The 17,318-nt window shown below is 46.1% G+C and overlaps 1 protein-coding gene across 4 annotated transcripts in view; it reads left to right on the top strand.

Moving 5' to 3' along the window:
• Positions 1–5,415: 5,415 nt before the first annotated feature.
• Positions 5,416–17,318, top strand: part of TMEM94 (transmembrane protein 94) — a 44,142-nt gene continuing 32,239 nt past the window's right edge. For all 4 annotated transcript variants that reach the window (XM_030828340.1, XM_030828346.1, XM_030828347.1 and 1 more), the window contains exon 1: positions 5,416–5,584. The gene's annotated coding sequence lies outside the window, so the exon portion shown is untranslated. The remainder of the gene's footprint in view (positions 5,585–17,318) is intronic.

The following is a 17,318-nucleotide window of genomic DNA, read 5'->3' on the forward strand; positions in this document are numbered from 1 at the left end:
CAGGAGTTTGAGACCATCCTGGGCAACATAGTGAGACCCTATCTCTACAAAAAAAAAATTAAAAAGAGAGAGAGTGTGTGTGTGTGTGTGTGTATATACTTTTTTTTTTTTTGGAGATGGCATCTCGCTCTATTGTCCAGGCTGAAGTGCAGTGGTGCATCCAGGCTTACTGCAACCTCTGCCTCCTGGGTTCAAGCAATTCTCCTGCCTCAACCTCCCAAGCAGCTGGGATTACAGGCACCCACCTGCATGCCTGGCTAATTTGGTATTTTAGTAGAGATAAGGTTTTGCCAGGCTGGTCTTGACCTCCTGACCTCAGGTGATCTGCCCGCCTTGGCCTCCCAAAGTGCTGGGATTATAGGCATGGGCCACCTCACCCGGCCACATACATTTAAAAAATTGAGATATAATGTAAATACACTAAAACCTACAGATTTTAAGTACATAGTTGAATGAGTTTTGATAAATATATAAACCTACATAACTCTCACCCTAATCAAGATATGGGGCATTTTCTTCACCTCTCAAAAGTTCCCTTTTGCCCTTTTGCAGTCCGTCTTTGCCTCTCTTCCAGATGCCCATCTTAGGAGTTGATATGAATGGATTTGCAGGGTACATAAACTGTTATGTCTGGCTTCTTCCCTTCCTCATGCCATTTGTGTGATTCTTTCAGACTGGGATGTGTATCAGTGGCCTCAATCACTTACTTACTTATGTATTTATTTATTTGAGAGACAGATTCTTGCTCTGTCACCCAGGCTGGAGTGCAGTGGCACGATCTTGGCTCTCTGCCTCCCGGTTTCAAGCAATTCTCCTGCCTCAGCCTCCTGGGTAGCTGGGATTACAGGCACATGCCACCACGCCCAGCTAGCTTTGTATTTTTTGTAGAGATAGAGTTTCGCCATGTTGACCAGGCTGGTCTTGAACTCCTGACCTCGTGATCCGCCCGCCTCAGCCTCCCAAAGTGCTGGGATTACAGGAGTGAGCCACCACGTCCAGCCTCATTCACTTATGTGTATGGCTGAGTTGTTCAGATCCACCATTTGTGTACCTGTTCCCCAGCTGATGGATATTCAGTTTGTTTCCCATTTGGGGTGCTTATGAACAATGTCTTTGGGTGGCCATTTATTGTTACCCAGAGATCTAACTTTTGCAGACTGTGAATGCAGTGTGGGAATGGGGACCGTGGTGTGGCCAGTGCTCATGTTGTGTTGTAAAGTTGTGCCATCTATTTCTGGACCACTCTTGTTGTTTTGTTTTGTTTTGTTTTGTTTTTTGAGATGGAGTCTTGCTCTGTCACCCAGGCTGGAGTGCAGCGGCGTGATCTCGGCTCACTGCAAGCTCCACCTCCCTGGTTCACGCCATTCTCCTGACTCAGCCTGCCGAGTAGCTGGGACCACAGGTGCCTGCCACCACGCCCGGCTAATTTTTTGTATTTTTAGTAGAGACGGGGTTTCACCGTGTTAGCCAGGATTGTCTCGATCTCCTGACCTCATGATCCGCCTGCCTTGGCCTCCCAAAGTGCTGGGATTACAGGTGTGAGCCACCGTGCCCGGCCTGGCCAGGCTAGTCTCGAATCCCTGAACTCAGGTGATGCACCCACCTCGGCCTCCCAAAGGGCTGGGCTTACAGACATGAGCCACTGCACCCAGCCTACTCCTGTTACTTTTAAATAAATGACTAGGTTGAAAAGATGGCTGCCAGGCGCGGTGGCTCATGCCTATAATCTCATCACTTCGGGAGGCCAAGGTGGGTGGATCACGAGGTCAGGAGTTCGAGACCAGCCTGATCAACATGGTGAAACCCCCGTCTTTACTAAAAATACAAAAATTAGCCGGGCATGGTGGCACACGCCTGTAATCCCAGCTACTCGGGAGGCTGAGGCGGGAGAATCGCTTGAACCCTGGAGGCGGAGGTTGCAGTGAGCCGAGATCGCGCCACTGCACTCCAGCCTGGGTGATAGAGCGAGACCCAGCCTCAAAAAAAAAAAAAAAAAGAAAGGTGCAATGAGGAAGGATGCTCAGGTTGGGGTTTGGGAGGACCTTGCCCTGCTTGCGTGTGATTCTGCATGTCATTCCTGGCTCAACAGCCTGAGTGAGTCCTGCTGGATCACTCTCGTTTCTGACTCACTTCTCATATCTCTGTTTAGATGAAGGGAAATCTTACAGATAAACAAGAATGTTTTCTCGCTGATGCTTTGTCCAGTACTATGCTCTAAATTGGCCTTGACCAGGTAATCCGGAGCTGGGAAGAGGTAGCTTCTGTCATTGTAACTCAGATGATATGAGATCTGAGGTGCAGAAATCGAGTTATCCCTTCCTCCTTCACCCTAAACCTTAAGTCCAACCACTAGACTGTGCCTGTTCTACTTGCTAACTATCTCTTGAACACATTTATTCTTTTTTTTTTTTTTTTTTTTTTTTGTGAGACGGAGTCTTGCTCTGTTACCCAGGCTGGAATGCAGTGGCATGATCTTGGCTCACTGCAACCTCTGCCTCCTGGATTCAAGTGATTCTCCTGCCTCAGCCTCCTGAGTAGCTGGAACTACAGGCATGCATCACCATGCCCTGCTAATTTTTTTATTTTTTGGTAGAAACAGGGTTTCACCGTATTGGCCGGGTTGGTCTCGAACTCCTGACCTCAGATGATCTGCCCGCCTCAGCGCCCTAAAGTGCTGTGATTACAGGCGTGAGCCACCGTGCCCAGCGGTGTTAGTGTATTTTATGTGTGGCCCAAGACAATTCTTCTTCCAACATGGCCCAGGGAAGCCAAAAGATTGAACTCTCTTGAGTTAAGGGAAATGGCATGTGAGGCTGGAAGGGAAGGGACTGAGAACACAGATGGGGAAAAGGAGGAAAAGGCTGTCTTCCTGCAGGAAAATAGAGAGGGAAAGAGAAGTGGATGAAGTAGATGAGAAATCTCCAAACGAAGGCCTTGGTCTTCTTCCATTAGAATCATCTTGGTACAGAAAGACACGGGAAGCTTCAGAAAAATGAAGGACTGGTACAGCTGCTTGGGGTTGCTCGACAACCAACAAGACATGATTAAGGGAACTCAGATCTGCAAAGCTAATTCAGGGTGAATTTAGAGTGGGTACACTGGCATGTTCTGGCTTGAGTGATTTGATTTACTCCTTTAGCAAAATTTTATGGCTGAGGGGACTGACAGAGGAAGTGGTCAGGCAGGTGGAGAGTTGCACAGCCCTTGAAACAGGCAGGCATTCAGTGCAATTTCATTGAGTGATATTCATAAAACCCAGTGGAACTGAAAAACCAGTGTGGCCAGAGGGGGCTCAGAGGTTCAAAGTGAAGTGACCATGCTACATTTGTTAATCTTCCAAAGGCAGCCAACTAGATCTTAAGGGGTCAAGTGGAAAGACGTAAGATATAGGCAGCCTGCTAGCTCAATTTAACAAATGTTAATGGATACAAGGCAGCAAGTAAGGTGCTGTGGAAACTGCTAAGATAAGCCAGCTGCCTGCAGGGAGTTTGAGGTCTTACAAAAAGAGCAATGCTGTATAAAGCAGACTTTTGCAAAGGTGGCAATGCAGACACAGAGAAGGAGGCCCAGCATTATATAGAGAGAGAGTCAATGACTAAAACCCAGGGAAAGGCTGGGAGTGGTGGCTCACACTTGCGATCCCAGCATTTTGGGAGGCCGAGGCAGGAGGATTGCTTGAGGCCAGGAGTTTGAGACTAACCTGGGCAACACAGCAAGACCCCATCTCTACAAAAAATAAAAAAGTTAGCTGGGTGTGGTGGTTCACACCTGTAGTCCTAGCTACTCAGGAGGCTGAGGTGGGAGGACTGCTTGAGCCCAGGTGTTTGAGGCTGCAATGAGCTATGATGGCACCACTGCACTTGCCAGACTGGGTGACAGAGTGAGACCCTGCTCTAAAAATAAATAAATACGTACATACATACAAGAAAAAAGTCAAGGAAGGTAGCATTTGAGGTGGGCCTTTAGGTTGAGTAAGTGTTTATTTGCATGCTGGCTTTACTGATAAGAAAGAACCGTCAGGCTGGGTGCGGTGGCTCATGCCTGTAATCACAGCACTTTGGCAGGCCGAGGCAGGTGGATCACCTGAGGTCAGGAGTTTGAGACCAGCCTGGCCAACATGTTCAAACCCTGTCTCTACTAAAAATACAAAAATTAGCTGAGTATGGTGGCAGGCACCTGTAATCCCAGCTACTCAGGAGGCCGTGGCGAGAGAATCACTTGAACCCGGGAGGTGAAGGTTGCAGTGAGCTGAGATCAAGCCATTGCACTCCAGCCTAGGCGACAAGAGCAAAACTCTGTCTCAAAAACAAAAAAGAAAGAAAGAAAAGAAAAAAAGAAAGAACCTTCAAAGCAAAGCATAGGGAACCATGTGACGAAGGAGCAGAGGTGGAAAGGTCTCTGTCACGTTTAAAGAATGGTGGTTAATCTATGTGGCTGCAGGAATAGTTTAGCCTGTGGGGAGTTAGACCTGGAAATGTATGTCTGAGTCAATTTATGAAGGACTTTGAACATCAGGCAGAAAGATTTGGACCTATTTGCAAACGTGAACTATCAGTTTTTGTGTGCAGGGTAGTGACATGATTCTAATGGTGTTTTAGGCAACAGCTAAACTGGGTCATACAAGATTAGGTACTAAAATGCCATCTTCTTATCCAGCTGAGAAAGGGATTTTAATTACGTAATTAAATTCATGAATGTGGGAAGGGGTTCTTACTTCGCAAGGCCAACCTCAGCTCTTTCCCAATTTTATAAACAAGTTTTTGTTTTTTTGTTTTTGTTTTTTTAAACAAGACTTCCAGACTTAGATCTCTGGGAAAAGAGAAATACTGACACAGGCTTGCTTTGTTTTCCCAAGAGAGGTCTCCCAGACGGTTTCTCTAATTACCTAGAAAAAAAATTTAACTTGTTTTTCCCTTTAGATTTCAGCCGAGCTAGAAGGGGGAGGGGGGAATTGCAGTATTGCCTTAGATCTTCTAGATTTGGTTTGGACGCAATATTCGTCCTGAGGGAGTCCCTCCAAGGCTTCTCGGAGCAGGGAGCCTCTAGGCATTTGTTCAAGGCAACAAGGAAGGAGCTTAGAAGAACTTAAGAGAGGCGGGGAGCTCTGCAAAGGGCTTATTTAAAAAAAAAAAAAAGGAAAAAAGGGGGGGCGCGCCGTCTATCTTTTTAGAATAATTCTGTAGGAAAACGAATCGGAGGTAAAGCCGTGCCCTCTGGTCAGGGTTTCTGGACTAGAAACTGCCTGAGCTTTACGCGCAGGAAAGGACAGTGGCTCTTCACTCTCCCGGCCGCATCACTCGGCACCTAATTCCGCCAGGCTCCCAGAGGAGCGGTTGCAGCTACAGCCTAGTACTCTGCGTAGCCAATAAGAAGCCAGAATTCCCCCCCATTCTCAAATCCTGACCAATCGGTGGCCTGAACTGTAGCTCTCTGGCCGGCGCCTCTGTTGTCCGGAAGGGAGGCAAGCCCTCTTAGAGTTGCCAGTAACGGACATGGCTGCGGCCCCCGGAGGAGGGGACGTGAAGTGAGGAGGGGGTTGGGAGGGGAGAGGACGCGGGCGAGGAAGACCGGCCCCGGGGCCCCGGTAAGTACGAGAAGGCCCGTGGCCCGAAAGTGGGGAGCAAGGGGGCGTGGGGCTCGGCCTTGCGCGTCCTTTGGATTCTTGGCCAAGGAAAGGGGAGTCTGGGGTCTGCACCCAGAGAACAGCCTGAGGGGATGCCTCCTGAGGGGGAGTCCAGGGACTGGCTCTAGTCTCCAGCTCTTGACCATTGCCCTCCCCTGAGTCTTCAGACTCTTGCTCTCAGTCCTGGATTGGTCCATTGTGGGGTCTCTCGCCAGAAATAAAGAATCTCGCCAACAAAGAATCCCTGCCCCAGGTCTGTCGTGCCTGGGCCCTGGCCCAGAGGGCTCTCAACGCCGACGCCCTGAGTATTTATTTCGAGGCCCCTGGGAGTCCTCATCCCCCGACCTAAATAAAGACCGTTGTCCCGCTTGCGCGCGCTCTCCGCAGCCGCCCGGGGTCCTCGCGCGGCCGTCCCCAGCTGGATGGAGCCGGCCGAGGGGCTCCTGGCAGCTTTCCCTGATCTTGCAGTTTGGAGCGTGCTTTTTTTTCCTTCCGCCTTTCCAGAAGCGTTTTCAGGCTCCTCAGAAGCAGCCATAGGCTCACCATCCATGCCATCGGATAAAGTGACTCCTGTGCAGTGCCCTCGTTCCTGTGCCGCACACCCCTGGAGCCCAGGTCTCCCGGTTCCTAGCATGCCACGATGCGGCCCCTGCCCGCTGCCCAGTGCCAGATGCAAGCAAAGCCCTGCTCTTTCATTGGTGTGTCACCGCGGGCTGCACTTTGGCGTTGCCTTGGTCACGTGCTGCTACATCCCACCCTCTCTCCTGAGTTTTTCGGTGGCTCTTGAGAGTAAAAAGGAGGGAGCTCGTTATGGAATCTGTTTTCCTTCTGGTATGTGGGTGTATGCATTGGAGAGAAGGATCTATTTCTCATGATTTATCCAAGATGCTCAGCTTTAGTGACATAGTTGTTATTCCGCAGGTAATCTTGGAAGATGGAAGCAGGGAGGGGGCAATTTTTTTTTTTTTTTTTTTTTTTTTTGAGACGGAGTCTCACTCCTTCGCCCAGGCCGGAGTGCAGTGGCGCTATCTCAGTTCACTGCAAGCTCCGCCTCCCTGGTTCACGCCATTCTCCTGCCTCAGCCTCCCGAGTAGCTGGGACTACAGGCGCCCGCCAACATGCCCGGCTAATTTTTTGTATTTTTAGTAGAGATGGGGTTTCACCGTGTTAGCCAGGATGGTCTCGATCTCCTGACCTCGTGATCCGCCCGCCTCGGCCTCCCAAAGTGCTGGGATTACAGGCGTGAGCCACCGCGCCCGGCCGGGAGGGGGCAGTTTTAACATTTTCATTTTGCAAATGTGGAGATTGTTCGGAGAGGCAAGGCCAGGGTCACCTAGAGCCAAACTAGAACCCGAAAGTCCAGGGGCTTGAGTTCTTTATCCACTAGACCTAGTTGTTTCCTAGGTGCGACCTGAGGAGATCAAGTTCCCTGACTCCCCTGAGCTCTTGCAGGGTGGCTCTGGGCATTAAAAGCGATGGGCATTAAAAGTAGGATCCTCTTATGCTTCCTGGCAATTACTAGGGTCTTCATGCCTGGTTTGCATTCATTAATTTTAAGAAGCCAGCAGGTAGTTCTCTGGCAGACTTCTGGTATTAATATTTATTGTAGTCTCTGTCTGTATTGGGGGCATAAATTATTTTAGTGATTCTCAGGGCAGCGAGAGGCAGAGTAGGAGGAAGGTATGCCTCTTCCTTGGTTTTTGGGAACCATTACAGTGTCATTAGAGATGTTATCAACAGGAACGCGTTGCATACAGAAACAGCGTGGAGGCAGAAAAAGATTGAGAGCCATTGAGGAGAGAAGAAATGGCACCGTGGTATCTCTTTATAGTACTTTTGGCAAAAGAAGAGGTGATCTTGGTATTCTAGAGAGGTAGTTTAAAAAAAATGTTAGGTCCTGAGGCAGAACTAAAAGAATACAAATAAATAAAAAAAATTTAAAACAATGGCACTAGTAAGGTTCAAAAGAGTCAAAACAATGCCTGTAATCCCAGCACTTTGGGAGGCTGATGTGTGAGGACTGCTTGAGCCCAGGAGTTTGAGATCAACCTGGGCAACACACTGACAAGAAAACCAAAAAATTAGCTGGGCATGGTGGCATGTGCCTGTGTTCCCAACTACTTGGGAGGTGGATGGCAGAGGATCGCTTGAGCCCAGAAGGTCGAGGCTGCAGTGAGCCGTGATCATGCCACTGCACTCACTCCAGCCTGGGCAACAGAGCAAGACTGTCTCCAAAAAAAAAAAAAAAAAAAAAAAGAGTCATGGAATCAAAAAGTTTGAAGATGACTGTAAAGATCAGAGCACATTAAAATGTAGACTATGGTTAACCCTAGAACAGGAGACAGCACGTTCAGATAAAATCCTCAAACATTGCAAGTCTTAGCTGCTATGTTAGCTCTAACTTCCTTGCTCACTGGTTCTCTTTGTCAAAACTGCAAACAGGGAAACTGGTGGATACTGTGGAGCAGTGCATTGACCAGGGAGGTGAAGTACAAACCATCTTGTTCATCATCAGCCCCCAAATAATTGAGAGTTAACTGCCCTTGAACCACCAGACCACCATGCCCCTTGTTTGTGGTGACTTGACATCAGATGAGACTGGGAGAGCCAGGCCTGGACAGTGAAATGGAAGAGAAACCCCATGGCATTTCTGTTTTGAGAAGTTGCTATGTAGTGCCAGCTCCTAGTGCTGAGAACCAGCATTTTGGAAACCTTAACTCCTGTAGAAACCAATGAGAAATGAAGGTTGTGATCGTCCTGTTCCTCCCTGCTGCTCTCTCCCTAAGTTGGGCTTGAGAAACAGTTTCTACAGGAGAGGGAGGAGTCCTAATGTAAATACTACCTACACCCAAGGCTTTATGTATTTAGCTTAATCTGATGAATCAAGTTGAACTCGTACCATAGCAGTCCAAGCCTGAACGCCACAAAGCCTTCAAGTCCATTCCTGGTGTTCAAGTGAGAAGGTTCCAGGTCAGGCGTGGCAGTGGTTGGTAAATATGTGTCAATATTTCTTATCTTACTGTTGTGTCAGTGTTGTTTTTATGATGGTGTCTTTCTTTACCAAAATGACAGGATTTAAAAATATTGTTTAAAGCCCGTTTCCAAGCAAGCCTGGGTTTGTTTATAGCAGCACAGGTGAACTAGAGGGTAGGCCACGGCTGAAACAGGAATGCTTTTCTTCTGAGCAGACCCGCCAGCCAGAGTGTGTGGTTTGGTGATCAGGGGTTTGTGTAATAATAAGCTTTGCCTGTGGCCGCTGAGACGGTAATAAACAGTATGGGTCACATGGCATGACAAGTAGGTTAAGGGCCAGATTTAGACACTGATGGCCTGCGTAAGGAGGAGCAAACAACACACTGCTTGCTTTGGGTTTCTCTAGCTGCCAAGGCCAGAAGTGATGGGAGAGGAGTGAGGGGTGTCAGAGAAAAGAACCTTGAAAGGCTTAGAGTGGTATTTGAGGAACCAGAAATTTTAGTGTACTATAATTAAATGAACCCAATTTTCATAACTTCAAGGGCTTCTCGAAAAAGAGGTTCATGGTACCAGTCTTGCTTGGTAGGGAGGTGAACAGAAAAATACTGGGAAACACTTAAAAAAGATGTATGCTGGACAAAGACTCAAAGGTGTACTCAAAGAGCGTAAACCTTCGTTACGTTGACATGAAAGCCAAGTGGTGAATGTTGCTTAGCTATAAGGCAGAGCCTATTGCAAATCAGAATCAGGAGTTGCTGATTTTTTTTTTTTTTTTTTGAGACAGAACTTGCTCTGTAGCCCATGTTGGAGTGCAGTGGTGTGATCATGGCTTACTGCAGCCTTGATCTCCTGGGCTCAGGTGATCCTTCCACCTTAGCCTCCTGAGTAGCTGGGACCACAGGCAGATGCCACCACACCTGGCTAAGTTTTGTATTTTTTTACAGAGACAGGTTCTTGCCCTGTTGCCCAGGCTGGTCTCAAACTCCTGTGCTCAAGGGATCTGCCTGCCTTGGCCTCCCAAAGTGCTGGAATTACAGGCGTGAGCCATCGTGTCCGGCCAGAAGTTGCTGATTTTTAAAATTACGGAAAAAAATGCCTAGTATAACATTTTCCATTGTAACCAGTTCTGTGTCATTAAGTACATTTGCATTGTTGTACAACCCTCATCACCGTCCATCTCCAGAACTTTCTTATTTTCCCAAACTGAAACTCTGTCCCCATTAAACATTTAACTCCCCATTTCCCCCTGCTCCCACCCCCGGCAACCATCTTTCTACTTTCTGTCTCTGTGATTTTGACTATTCTAGAAACCCCATATAAGAGGAATCATACAACATTTGTCCTTTTGTAATGGGCTTAATTTTTTTTTTTTTTTTTTTTTTTTTTGAGACAGAGTTTTGCTCTGTTGCCCAAGGCTGGAGTGCAGTGGTGTGGTCTCAACTTACTGCAATCTCCGCCTCCCGAGTTCAAGCAATTCTCCTGCCTCAGCCTCCCGAGTAGCTGGGAATACAGGTGCACACTACCGTGCCTGGCTAATTTTTGTATTTTTAGTAGAGCCAGGGTTTCACCATGTTGGCCAGGCTGATGTCGAACTCCTGACCCCAGGTGATCCGGCTGCCTCGGCCTCCCAAAGTGCTGGGATTACAGGTGTGAGCCACCATGTCCGGCCTGAAGTTGCTGATCTTTTAAAGACAGACTGGATACATTCACATGGTTTGAAAATCAAAAGGCACAAAAGTATATGTATTCAAGGGCAGAAAAAAGTATAAAAAAGAATTTTTTTAAAAAAGTATATATAGTAAAAATTCTCCTTCCTGCTCCCAACCATTCCCTAGCCACTCAGTTCCAATTTATTAATTTTTCCTTTTGTGGATTATGCGTTTGGTACTGAATCTAAGATATGTAACCCACAGTAGGCCGGGCGCAGTGGCTCACGCCTCTAATCTCAGCACTTTGGGAGGCCGAGGTGGGCGGATCACGAGGTCAGGAGATCGAGACCATCTTGGCTAACACGGTGAAACCCCGTCTCTACTAAAAATTAGCTGGGCGTGGTTGCAGGCGCCTGCAGTCCCAGCTACTCCGGAGGCTGAGGCAGGAGAATGGCGTGAACCCGGTAGGCGGAGCTTGCAGTGAGTCAAGATCGTGCTACTGTACTCCAGCGTGGACGACAGAGCAAGACTCCGTCTCAAAAAAAAAAAAAAAAAAAAGAAAAGAAACGTAACCCACAGTCACAAAGATTTTTTCCTATCTCCTATATAAGTTTTAGTTTTTTTTTGTTTTGTTTTTGTTGTTTTTTTTTTTTGAGACAGAGTCTCGCTCTGTCGCCCAGGCTGGAGTGCAGTGGCACCATCTCCGCTCACTGCAACCTCCGCCTCCCGGGTTCACGCCATTCTCCTGCCTCAGCCTCCCGAGTAGCTGGGACTACAGGCACCCGCCACCACGCCCGGCTAATTTTTGGTATTTTTAGTAGAGATGGGGTTTCACCGTGTTAGCCAGGATGGTCTCGACGTCCTGACCTCGTGGTCCACCCGCCTCTGCCTTCCAAAGTGCTGGGATTACAGGTGTGAGCCACCGCGCCTGGCCTATAAGTTTTACAGTTTTACATTTAGGTCTATGATCCGTTTTGAGTTAATTTTTGTATGTGGTACAAGCAATATTTCCAAGTTCTTTTTTTCTTTTTGCATCTGAATATTGAATTGTTCCAGCACCATTTGTTGAAAAGACTGTCCTTTCTCCACTGAATTGCCTTTCATCTTTCTCAAAAGTCAGTTAAACATATATGCCTGGATCTGTTTCTGGCACTCTCTAATGCCAGGTTATAATACGACATTGCTTTATTGTTATTGTTGTTTTAAGACAGAGTCTCGCTCTGTTGCCTAGGCTGGAGTGCAGTGGTGCGATCCTGGCTCACTGCAACCTACACCTTCTAGGATCAAGGGATCCTTCTGCCTTAGCCTCCAAGTAGCTGGATTTACAGGTGCACACTACCACGCCCAGCTAATTTTTTGTGTTTGTAGTAGAGACAGGATTTCACCAGGTTGGCCAGGCTGGTCTCGAGCTCCTGACCTCAAGTGATCTGCCTGCCTCAGCCTCCCAAAGTGCTGGGATTACAGGCGTGAGCCACCATGCCCAGCTCCACATTGCTTTAATTACTGTAGCTTTATAAGGCTTGAAGTTAGGTGGTGAAAGTCTTCCAATTTTGTTATCTTGGCATAGTCTGATTTGAATGTCTTTTTTTTTTTTTTTTTTTTTTTTGAGATGGAGTCTTGCTCCGTTGCCAGGCCGGAGTGTAGTGGCACGATCTCAGCTCACTGCAACCTCTGCCTCCTGGGTTCAAGTGATTCTCCTGCCTCAGTCTCCCAAGTAGCTGGGACTACAGGCGTGCGCCACCATGCCCGGCTGATTTTTGTATTTTTAGTAGAGATGGGGTTTCATCATGTTGGCCAGGATGGTCTCGATCTCTTGACCTCGTGATCTGCCAGCCTCGGCCTCCCAAAGTGCTGGGATTACAGGCATGAGCCACCACACCTGGCCTGAATGTCTCTTATAAGCAGAGTTGAGCAACTTTGCATGTGGAGAAGCTATTGGATTTTTTGGTTTCACATTCTCTCAGGGTTAGAATTGTCTTCCTACCCTCCACCTCATGTATTAATTATCTCCATAATTTCTCAGCCTCTACTTGGTTCCCTCTAGTGATGGGAGCTCATTGCTTCACAGGCCAGCCTATTCCACTTTTAAAAATATACAGTTCTAAGGCTGGGCGTGGTGGCGGACACCTGTAATCCCAGCACTTTGGGAGGCCAAGATGGGAAAATCGCTTGAGGCCAGGAGTTCGAGACCAGCCTGGTCAACATAGTGAGATCCCATCTCTATTAAAAAAAATTAAAATTATACAGTTCTAGGCTTGACTCAGTGGCTCATATCTGTAATTCCAGCACTTTGGGAGGCTGAGGTGGGAGGATTTGCTTGAGCCCCAGAGTTCTAGACCAGTCTGGGCAACAGCATGACCTTGTGTCTACAAAAAAAAAAAAGCTGGTCATGGTGGCATGTGTCTGTGGTCCCAGCTACTTGGGAGGCTGAAGTGAAAAGATTGTTTGAGCCCAGGAGTTTGAGACTGCAGTTGCAGGGAGCCATGATCATGCCACTGCACTCCAGCCTGGGCGACAGAATGAGAACATGTCTCCAAAAGTAAAAAAAGGAAAAAAATATATATATACAGTTTAAATTATGTAGAAAGCTACTGTACATTTTACATCTCAGTCTACCTCTTATAGCATCCTAGTTCCTGTTTTGGGACCTCCCAGAGTAAGCCTGGCCCTTCTCACTACTTGTAGCCATTATACCTTTCCAGCCCTACTTGCACGCAAAGTATGTTTTTGGGGTACCAGCTAAGCATCTTCAGTTCTTTCTGCCATTTCTCACTTCTTAGTTTCTCCAACCTGGTTGCTGCTGTCTGAAAGGTTCTAGTTTTGTTAGTGTCCTTCTTAAAGTGTGTGATGCACAACTGAACAAGATATTCCAGGTATGCTCTGACGTGTACAGAAATCAGACTTCCTCGTCTCTTGTTAGGGACACGGGATATCTGTTAATGCAGCCTAAATGTGAATGAACTTTGAGTGAGCACACACTCATATTGAAATTGCATCTAACAAAGCCATTTGTGGTAGTTTTTTTTTTTTTTTTTTTTTTTTTGAGACGGAGTCTCGCTCTGTCACCCAGGCACCCAGGCTGGAGTGCAGTGGTGCGATCTCGGCTCACTGCAAGCTCTGCCTCCTGGGTTCACGCCATTCTCCTGCCTCAGCCTCTCCAAGTAGCTGGGACTACAGGCGCCCGCCACCACGCCCGGCTAATTTTTTTTTTTGCATTTTTAGTAGAGACGGGGTTTCACCGTGGTCTCGATCTCCTGACCTCGTGATCCACCTGCCTCGGCCTCCCAAAGTGCTGGGATTACAAGCGTGAGCCACCACGCCCGGCCCATTTGTGGTAGTTTTATACAGTAGTTTTTGAACCTAAGTGCAGGACTTAATATTTTTTCCAGTTAAACTGAACCCCTTTGATTTGGCCCATCACTTCAGCCTGTTGAGAGCTTCTTGGATTTTGATTTTGATCTCCTTTCCAGGTTTATGGTATCCAAGAATTTGATTAGCATACCATCTGTTTTCTCACCCAAGTCATTGATAAAAATAATTGACTATAATGCCACCAAGGACGGAATCCTACAGGTTGCTATTGAAAATTTCCCTCCAGCTTAACACAGATCTATCAATTAGTACCCTGTGGGCACAACTATTAAACTGAATACAGATCCACCTAACCGCATTTTTGGTGTGTTGGGCATGGCTAGCTTACAGGCACAGCTAATGAAGATTGTGCTAGAAGGGATTAGAAGGACAGCCGACTCCTCATCTTGCCCTCGACCTGAGCCTCGGGCTTCCACTTAGTTCTTTTTGACCTTGTTTCTGAGCTTGGCAGCAGGAGGCATCCACCCCTTTGTCTTCATGGCTACTGTTGCCACCTTTGTCTAGACACTTGGCATGGCAAACCAAGATTATCGTCATTTTCTTCTAACTCTTCTGCCTATAATTTCTTTCCTTTTCCCTCTGATCCATTTTCTACCCTCTTAAAATACTGAGAACAGCCTGGGCAACATAGACCCTGTCTCCAAAAAAAAAAATTGTCAGGCGTAGTGGCACATACCTGTGATCCTAGCTACTCGGGAGGCTGAGGTGGGAGGATCACTTGAGCCTGGGAAGTTGAGGTACAGTGAGCTGTGATCGCACCACTGTACTCCAGCCTGGGCAATAGGGTGAGGCCTTGTCTCAAAAAACCAAACAAACCTGGGGCCTACTCAGAAACCCAGACTCTTCAGTGACTCCTCAGAGCCTCTCCATTTTGGCCCCTTATCCCTGTGTATTTTTTAATTTTCTTTCTTTTTTTTTTGAGATGGAGTTTCACTCTTGTTGCCCAGGATGGAGTGCGATGGCATGATCTCAGCTCACTGCAACCTCTGCCTCCTGAGTTCATGCGATTCTCCTGCCTCAGCCTCCCAAGTAGCTGGGACTACAGGCGCGGTCAGCTGATTCTTGAATTTTTAGTGGAGATGGGATTTCTCCATGTTGGTCAGGCTGGTCTTGAACTCCCAACCTCAGGTGATCTGCCCACCTCGGCTTCCCAAAGTGCTAGGATTACAGGCATGAGCCACTGCACCTGGCTGGTTTTTTTTGTTGTTGTTAGAGACAGGGTCTCACTCTGTTTCCTAGGCTGGAGTGCAGTGGTGTGATCATAGCTCCCTGCAGCCTTGAACTCCTGGTCTCAAGATTCTCCTGCCTCAGCCGTATTCTCAGTCTTTTTCATTTTAGTCATTCTAATGGGTGTGTATTGGTCTCTCACTGTGGTTTTAAATTTTTTTGTAAGACAGGGTCTTGCTATGTTGCCCAGGCTAGTCTCCAACTCTTGGCCTCAAGTCATCCTCCTCTGTCAGCCTCCCAAAGTGCTGAAATTACAGGCGTGAGCCACCATGACTGGCCTTCTCATTGTGGTTTTAATTTTTGTTTCCCTAATAATTAATGTTGACCATCTTTTCATATTCATATTGGCTGTTTATATATCTTGTGAAATGTCTGTTCAAATCTCTGCCTGTTTATTATTTATTTATTTATTTATTTATTTTTTAAGACAAGATCTCACTTTGTTGCCCAGGCTGGAGTGCAGTGGCGAGATTATGGCTCACTGCAACCTCCAACTCTTGAGCTCAAGTGATCCTCCTGCCTCAGCCTCCCAAGTAGCTAGGACTGCAGGTGTGTGCCACCGTGCCTGGCTGAAATCTTTGCTCATTTTAAAATTGGGTTGTTGGTCTTGTTGCTGAGCTGTAAGAACTATTTATATATATATACGTGTGTGTATATATATGATATATACACATATATATACACGTATATAAAAAGTAGTTTTGAAGTCTTTGGGATTAAAAATATATATATATATATACACACACACATACATATATATGTGTATATATATGTGTATATACGTGTGTATATATATATGATATATATACGTGTATATATATGATATATATACGTGTATATATGTGATATATATGTGTGTATATATACACACGTATATATATCATATATACACACATATATATCACATATATACACGTATATATTATATATGCACACGTATATATATATCTCATATATACACACGTATATATATCATATATATACACACGTATATACACATATATATACACATATATATGTATGTGTGTGTATATATATATATATATATATATATTTTTAATCCCAAAGACTTCAAAACTACTTTTGCTTTTTGAGACATGATTTTGGTATGTTGCTCAGGCTAGACTCAAACTCTTGGCCTCAAGTGATCTGTCTGCCTCAGCCTCCCGAAGTGCTAGGATTATAGGCATGAGCCACTGTGCCCAACCTCAATTTTTTTATGGCATATTTTGAAGAGTGGAAATTTTATTTTTATGGAACAATTTATCAGTTATTTTTTATTTATTTGTTTGTTTTTTAGAGGCAGGGTCTCACTCTGTTGCCTAGACTGGAGTGAAGTGGCACAATCATAGTTCAGTGTAACCTTCAACTCCTGGGCTCTAGTGATTCCCCTACCTCAGCCTCCCAAGTAGTTAGGACTACAGGCGTGCTCCACCAGACCTGGCTAAAGTTGCTTTCTTTTGTGGTTTATGTTTTTTATGCTTTAAGAAATCTTTGCTTATCCCAAGTTACAAAGATTCCTGCCCCCAGCCCTCCTGCATATTTTCTTCTGGAAGTATTATAGTTTTAACCTTTATGTTTAGATGTGTGATCTGTTTTAAGTTAATTTTTGTATATGGTATGAAGTAAGGGTCAATATATGTGAATCTAGTGCTAGACTCTCTGTTCTGTCCCATTGATTTGTATGCCTCTCTTTGTATCAGTACCACATGTTTTGATTACTGTAGCTGTATGTTAAATCTTCAAATCAGGTAGTGTAAGTCCTCAGAATTTGTTTCTCTTTTCAAAATTGTTTTGCCTATTGTAGGTCCTTTATCTTTCCATCCAAATTTTAGAATCAGCTTGCCAGTTTCTATGGAAGTCCCAGCTGGGACTTTGATTAAGATTGTATTGAGAGGCTGGGCGCGGTGGCTCACGCCTGTAATCCCAGCACTTTGGGAGGCCGAGGCAGGTGGATCACCTGGGATCAGGAGTTCAAGACCAACCTGGCCAACATGGTGAAACCCCATCTCTACTAAAAATACAAAAAATTAGCTGGCCGTGCTGGTGGACACCAGTAATCCTAGCTGCTCGGGAGGCTGAGGCAGGAGAATCGCTTGAACCCAGGAGGCAGAGGTTGCAGTGAGCTGAGATTGTGCCATTGCACTCCAGCCTGGGCAACAAGAGTGGGAAAAAAAAAAAGATTGTATTAAATCTATAAATTAGGGGATAATTGCCATCTTAATACTGAGGCTTCCAATCCATGAACATTGTATATTTCCCCATTTATTTAAGTCTTCTTTAATTTTTCTCAGCAGTGTACAGGTCTTACACATATTTTTATTAGAATAATTTCTAGGGTTTTGTTTTTTTTTTTGAGACTGAGTTTTGTTCTTGTCACCCAGGCTGGAGTGCAATGGCATGATCTCGGCTCACTGCAACCTCTGCCTCCCGGGTTCAAGTGATTCTCCTGCCTCAGCCTCCCAAGTAGCTGG

Source organism: Nomascus leucogenys, chromosome 14 (assembly GCF_006542625.1).
Source record: "Nomascus leucogenys isolate Asia chromosome 14, Asia_NLE_v1, whole genome shotgun sequence".
Classification (NCBI taxonomy): Eukaryota; Metazoa; Chordata; class Mammalia; order Primates; family Hylobatidae; genus Nomascus; species Nomascus leucogenys.